Raw genomic sequence first — 7,645 nt, 5'->3', positions numbered from 1 at the left:
TTTTTGGCGTTAAACGCCCAAATATAGCCTATTTCTGGCATTTAACGCCAGCCTGATGCTTTTTTCTGGCATTAAATGCCAGCTTGGTGCTTGTTTCTGGCGTTAAACGCCAGACAGATGCTTGTTTCTGGCGTTTAAACGCCAGACAGCTCTTCCTCCAGGGTGTGCTTTTTCTTCTGCTGTTTTTTATTCTGTTTTTAATTTTTACAATTGTTTTGTGACTCCACATGATCATACACCTAATAAAATATAAAAGAACAATAGAAATATAGAAAAATAAAAATTGGGTTGCCTTCCAATAAGCACTTCTTTAATGTTAATAGCTTGACAATGAGCTCTCATAGAGCTTCACAGATGTTCAGAGCATGATGAGGGCCTCCCAACACCAAACTTAGAGTTTGAATGTGGGGGCTTCTCAACACCAAACTTAGAGTTTGGTTGTGGCCTCCCAACACCAAACTTAGAGTTTAATTGTGGGGGCTTTGTTTGACTCTGTATTGAGAGAAGCTTTTCATGCTTATTCTCCATGGTTGTAGAAGAAGATCATTGAGCTTTAAACACAAGGTAGTCCCCATTCAATTGAAGGACTAGCTCTCCTCTGTCAACATCAATCACAGCTCCTGCTATGGCAAGGAAGGGTCTTCCAAGGATGATACATTCATCCTCATCCTTCCTAGTGTCTAAAATTATAAAATCAGCAAGGATGTAAAGGCCTTTAACCTTCACTAACATGTCCTCTACCAATCCATAAGCTTGTCTTAGTGACTTGTCTGCCATCTCTAATGAGAATGTGGCAGCCTGCACTTCAAAGATCCCTAGTTTCTCCATTACAGAGCCTTCTCAAAGGTCATGGTGCCTGTGGTACAGGGTATTAAGAATTTGCCAGGATCTTGTTTCTTTTGAGGTAAAGTTTGCTGAACCCATGTATTTAGTTCCCTTATGAGCAAGGGAGGTTCATCTTCCCAAGTCTCATTACCAAACAACTTGGCATTCAGCTTCATGATGGCTCCTAGATATTGAGCAACTTGCTCTTCAGTTACATCTTCATCCTTTTCAGAGGAAGAGTAGTTCTCAGAGCTCATGAATAGCAGAAGGAAGTTTAATGGAATCTCTATGATCTCTATATGAGCCTCAGATTCCTTTAGGTCATCAATAGGGAACTCCTTTCTGTCTGGAGAACGTCCCATGAGGTCTTCCTCATTGGGATTCATGTCCTCCCCTTCCTCTTTGGATTCGGCCATTTTGATAATATCAATGGCCTTGCACTCTCTTTTTGGATTCTCTTCTGTATTGCTTGGGAAAGTACTAGGAGGAGTTTCAGTGATTTTCTTACTCAGTTGACCCACTTGTGCCTCCAAATTTCTAATGGAGGACCTTGTTTCATTCATGAAACTTAAAGTGGCCTTAGATAGATCAGAGACTATGTTTGCTAAGCTAGAGGAGCTCTGCTCAGAATTCTCTATCTGTTGCTGAGAGGATGAGAGAAAAGGCTTGCTATTGCTAAACCTGTTTCTTCCACCATTATTAAAGCCTTGTTGAGGCTTCTGTTGATCCTTCCATGAGAAATTTGGATGATTTTTCCATGACGGATTATAGGTGTTTCCATAGGCTTCACCCATGTAATTCACCTCTACCGTTGCATGGTTCTCAAGATCATAAGCTTCTTCTTCAGAAGATGCCTCTTTAGTACTATTGGATGCATTTTGCAATCCATTCAGACTATGAGAAATCATGTTGACTTGCTGAGTCAACATTTTGTTCTGAGCCAATATGGCATTCAGAGCATCAATTTCAAGAACTCCATTCCTCTGAGGTGTCCCATTATTCACAGGATTCCTTTCAGAAGTGTACATAAATTGGTTTTTTGCAACCATGTCAATGAGTTCTTGAGCTTCTGCAGGTGTTTTCTTTAGGTGAATGGATCCACCTGCAGAATGGTCCAATGACATCTTAGATAATTCAGATAGACCATCATAGAATATATCCAGGATGGTCCATTCTGAAAGCATGTCAGAAGGACACTTTTTGGTCAGTTGCTTGTATCTCTCCCAAGCTTCATAGAGGGATTCACCTTCTTTTTGTCTGAAGGTTTGAACATTCACTCTAATCTTACTCAGCTTTTGAGGAGGAAAGAACTTGGCCAAGAAGGTCATGACCAGCTTATCCCAAGAGTTCAGGCTATCTTTAGGTTGAGAGTCCAACCATACTCTAGCTCTGTATCTTATAGCAAAAGGAAAAAGCATAAGCCTGTAGACCTCGGGATCAACCCCATTGGTCTTAATAGTATCACAGATCTGCAAAAATTCAGTTAAGAACTGAAAAGGATTTTTTGATGGAAGTCCATGAAACTTGCAATTCTATTGCATCAGAGAAACTAATTGAGGCTTTAGCTCCAATGGCAGGGATTGAGATGCTTCTTCCATGTAAGTTGGAAGTTGGTGCAGTAAAGTCACCAAGTATCTTCCTTGCATTGTTGTTGGGTTCGACCATGTCTCCTTCTTTTTTCGAGATTCTCTATAAGATTTTCTCTGGATTGTTGTGCTTTATCTTCTCCTAGCTTCTTCTTCAGAGTCCTTTCAGGTTCATGATCTGCTTCAACAAGAATGTCCTTGTCCTTGCTCCTGCTCATATGAAAAAGAAGAGAACAAAAAAGAAGAGGAATCCTCTATGTCACAATATAGAGATTCTTTTATGTGAGTAGAAGAAAAGAAGAATAAGAATGAAGAAGAGAAAATTTCGAATACAGAGGAGAAGGGAAGAGGGTTCGAATTTTGAGATGAATAGAAGTGTTAGTAGATAAATAAATAAATAAATAGAAGGAGATGAGAGAGAGAGAGAGAGTTTTCGAAAATTGTTTTTGAAAAATGGTTAGTGATTTTTGAAAATTAAAAGAAGAAATAAAAGTAAAATTAAAATTTGAAAGAATTAGTTAATTAAAAGAATTTTGAAAAAGAGGAGGGTGATTTTCAAAAATTAAAGAGAGAAAAGTAGTTAGGTGGTTTTGAAAAAGATAAGAAACAAACAAAAAGTCAATTAGTTAGTTGAAAAAGATTTGAAAATTAATTTTGAAAAGATAAGAAGTTCGAAAAGATTTTGAAATCAAATTTTTGAAAATGATATGATTGAAAAGATATGATTGAAGTTTATTTTGAAAAAGATTTGATTTTTAAAATTAAAATTGATTACTTGACTAACAAGAAACTAAAAGATATGATTCTAGAATTTAAAGATTGAACCTTTCTTAACAAGAAAGTAACAAACTTCAAATCTTTGAATCAATCACATTAATTGTTAGTAACGTTTTCAAAAATTTTGAAATGAAATTAAGAAAAAGAAAAAAAATTTTGAAAATACAAAAGAAAAATGAAAAAGATTTGATTCTTGAAAAAGTTTTGAAAAGATAAGTGTTCATACCCTCGGTCGAGTTACCCGACCCGGGATGATTGGCAATAAAAGCGAACGACCTCTTCAGGTCTGACTAGCCGACCTCTTCTCAAAGAGCTCGGCCAAATCGACAGGAGAGCCCAGTAAAGGGCCCAAACAGAGGAACACGACCCAAATCCTAGGGCAACCCAAGCCTATAGAGATAAAGGCGGTTCCATTGAAGATACGCTGACCTCAACTCAAAGATAAAGATAAGATAAGATAACTAAGTTATCTTATCCAAAAGGTCACATCTCATCATTATAAATACGCTGGAGCACCCAAGTATAACTCATACTCTGATTCTACATAAAACCTGCTTAATACCCTTGCTAACTTAAGCATCAGAGTCCCTTGCAGGTACCCCCCACCCTTTGGTGACAGAGGATCAGCAGCACCATCAGTCCAACAAGTCAGACATACCAGCTCCGGCTGTCATCCACCTGCCGGACACACCAGCTATGACCAGTACGGAAGATCTCGTCTGAGATCGACCTCCAGTTTCAGGTAACCCTCGGAACATTGGCACCGTTGTCGGGGACCTGAAAGTCATCGCATCACCATGGCGGATGACCATGACAATGACCACGATTCAGGTCTGGAAGATAGAACACCGCACAAGAATGCGGATGTCACGTTGCAAGATACTCTGGAAACCAACAATGACAAAGTCTCACCAAATTCGGGGGCAATAGAAGCGCTCCTAGATCGCCTAAAACAACTTGAAAAAGAAACCCAACAACAACGAGAAATCGAAAAAGATCTACAAAGAGAGGTGCGGCGACATCAAGAATTGGAAGAAAAACTACAGCAATTGGAAGCCGATCTTAAATTAAAAGTCCCTCGGGCCAATCTCGAAGAAAATTCACGCAAAGAGCAAGACCCGTTCACTAGGGAAATCATGAAAACCAAAATTCCAAAATACTTCAAACTCTCAGATATGACCCTGTATGATGGCACCACGGACCCCAACCACCACCTCAGCAACTTCAGAAGCAGAATGTACCTTACCGACTCCCCAGATGTTGTTCGCTGTAAAGCCTTTCTAACAACTCTCACAAAGACAATAATCTGATGGTTCAACAACCTACTCCCAAAGTCCATCTCAAGCTTTGATGACCTAGCTAAAAAATTCATAGCCAGATTCTCCATTCAGAAAGATAAGGCCAAGCACGCCCCCAGCTTATTAGGGATCAAATAAGGAGATCGGGAGAGCCTCCGCAACTACATGGAGAGATTCAACAAAATGTGCATGGACATACAAAGTTTACCAACAGAGGCCGCCATCATGGGACTCATCAACGGCCTACGAGAGGGATCTTTTAGCCAGTCTATATCAAAAAAGTACCCGACCTCCTTAGACGAAGTACAGGAACGAGCAGAAAAATATATCAACATGGAAGAAAATGCTCGGTTATAAGAGACCTCAAAATCGGGGGCCTCCTACCGAGACAAAGACAAGGAATCCAAGAGAAAAGAAGATCGACAAGGGGAGAAAATCAAAAAATACCATAATTACACTCCTCTCAGGGCATCCCTGGTCGAGATATACAAAGAAGTCTGCCATACAGAAAAAATCCCCCCAGCACGGCCACTCAAAGGCAAAAGGAGAGGAGGAAACCGGAAAGAATATTGTGAATACCATCGAGTCCGAGGACACTCCACAAACGAATGCTTCGACTTAAAAAATATCATAGAAAAATTGGTGAGAGAAGGAAAATTAGATCGATTTCTGGCCACCCGAGATGATGATCAAAGAAAGAGACGAAGGGATGAAGATACCGAACGAATCGAACGATCACCTCGGACACCAGAGAGACATGTCCACATGATACATGGCAGATTCGCAGGAGGTGGGATCTACAAATCATCTCGCAAAAGATATCTCAAAGAAGTATATCCTGTCGAGGAAAAGGAGGAAGCACTCAACATCCCAGCAATAACATTCACTAAAGAGGACGCCTCCGGCATCATCTTAGGACACGACGATCCCATTGTCATCACCATCATATTGGCAAACGCCAATCTACACCGCACCTTAATAGACCAAAGGAGTTCCGCCGACATCTTATTCAAAACAGCCTTCGATAAACTCGGCTTAGAAGAAAAAGAACTTAAAACATATCCAAACAGTCTGTTCGGACTAGGAGATACCACGGTTCAACCATTGGGATACATACCACTACATACAACCTTCGAATGAGGGAACCAATCCAGGACCCTCAAAATAGACTACATCGTGGTCGATGTAAGTTCAGCTTGCAATGCTCTCATAGGTTGGACAACACTCAACCAACTTGGCGCAATAGTCTCGACCCCACATCTATGTATGAAATTCCCCACTACGAAAGGAATAGCCACGATAAAAGTAGATCAAAAGATGGCACGTCGCTGTTATAACGAAAGCCTAAACCTCAGAGGCCGAGGAGAAGAGTTCCACACAATCCAGCTGGGCGGAGTCCAACGACGAGAAGAGCTTCGTCCATAGCCAGAAGGTGAAATAGAGAAGATTCAGATCGGGGATATTTCAGAAAAAACAACTAATATCGGCACAATCCTAAGAGAAGATTCAAAAGAATTACTAATACAATTCTTACGAGATAATGTTGATCTCTTCGCGTGGAAAGCTGCAGACATGCCAGGAATAGACCCTAAGCTAATGAGTCATAATTTGGCGGTCTACCCAGGATCTCGGCCGGTACAGCAGAGACAAAGAAAACTTGGGCCAGAGCGATCCCAGGCTGTGGAAGAACAAGTACAAGCACTACTGGAAGCAGGATTCATAAGAGAAGTCAAATACCCACTATGGCTAGCCAACGTCGTCTTGGTGAAAAAATCAAATGGGAAGTGGCAAATGTGCACCGATTACACCGATCTCAACAAATCTTGTCCAAAAGATCCATACCCACTCCCAAGTATTGACGCTCTGGTAGATGCTTCCTCCGGATATAGATATCTCTCGTTTATGGACGCATACTCGGGGTACAACCAAATCCCCATGTATCCACCAGATCAAGAAAAGACCTCGTTCTTAACACCGAAAGCAAACTACTGCTACATTGTGATGCCTTTTGGTCTCAAGAACGCAGGAGCTACTTATCAAAGCCTAATGAATAAAGTCTTCTCGTATCACATCGGAAAGGTCATGGAAGTCTACGTGGACGCATGCTAATAAAATCACAAAGCGAAGAGACATTATTGTCCGACCTGGCCCAAGTGTTCGACACCATAAGAAAGCATGACATGCGACTCAATCCCGCGAAATGCACCTTTGCAGTAGAAGCAGGCAAATTCTTAGGTTTCATGCTCACACAAAGAGGAATTGAAGCAAATCCAGACAAATGTCAGGCCATACTCAACATGAAGAGCCCAACCTGTGTCAAAGAAGTACAGCAACTCAACGGGAGATTGGCCGCCCTATCCCGATTCTTAGCAGGAGCTGCGATAAGATCTCTCTCCTTCTATGCTACTTTAAGAAAGGGAAAACAGTTCGAATGGACAACAGAATGTGAGCAAGCCTTCCAAGACTTTAAGAAGTTTTTAGGAGGGCCACCTATCCTATCTTGACCACGAGAAGGAGAACTACTCGTATTATATCTCGCAGTAGGAAGTCGGGCAATAGCCTCAGCACTAGTCAGAAAAGACGAGAATGGACAACAACCCGTCTACTTCATTAGCAAAGCACTACAGGGATCCGAGCTGAACTACCAGAAAATAGAAAAATTTGCTTATACTCTCATTTTAACATCCCAACGACTCCACCCTTACTTCCAAGCTCACACAATTAAGGTTCGAACTAACCAGCCCTTGAAAGGAATATTGCAGAAAACAGATTTAGCAGGTGATGAGCGGATAATTTGTATGCTTTTTGGCATTGTTTTTAGTATGTTTTTAGTATAATCTAGTTAGTTTTTAGTATATTTTTATTAGTTTTTAGTTAAAATTCACTTTTCTAGACTTTACTATGAGTTTGTGTATTTTTCTGTGATTTCAGGTATTTTCTGGCTGAAATTGAGGGCCCTGAGCAAAAATCTGATTCCGAGACCAAAAAGGACTGCAGATGCTGTTGGATTCTGACCTCCCTGCACTCGAAGTGGATTTTCTGGAGCTACAGAAGCCCAATTGGCGCGCTCTCAATGGCGTTGGAAAGTAGACATCCTGGGCTTTCCAGCAATATATGATAGTTCATACTTTGCCCAAGATTTGATGGCCCAAACCGGCG

Source organism: Arachis duranensis, chromosome 2, assembly GCF_000817695.3.
Source record: "Arachis duranensis cultivar V14167 chromosome 2, aradu.V14167.gnm2.J7QH, whole genome shotgun sequence".
NCBI lineage: Eukaryota > Viridiplantae > Streptophyta > Magnoliopsida > Fabales > Fabaceae > Arachis > Arachis duranensis.
The sequence above is the reverse complement of the archived record's forward strand: the minus strand, read 5'-3'. Positions refer to the sequence as shown.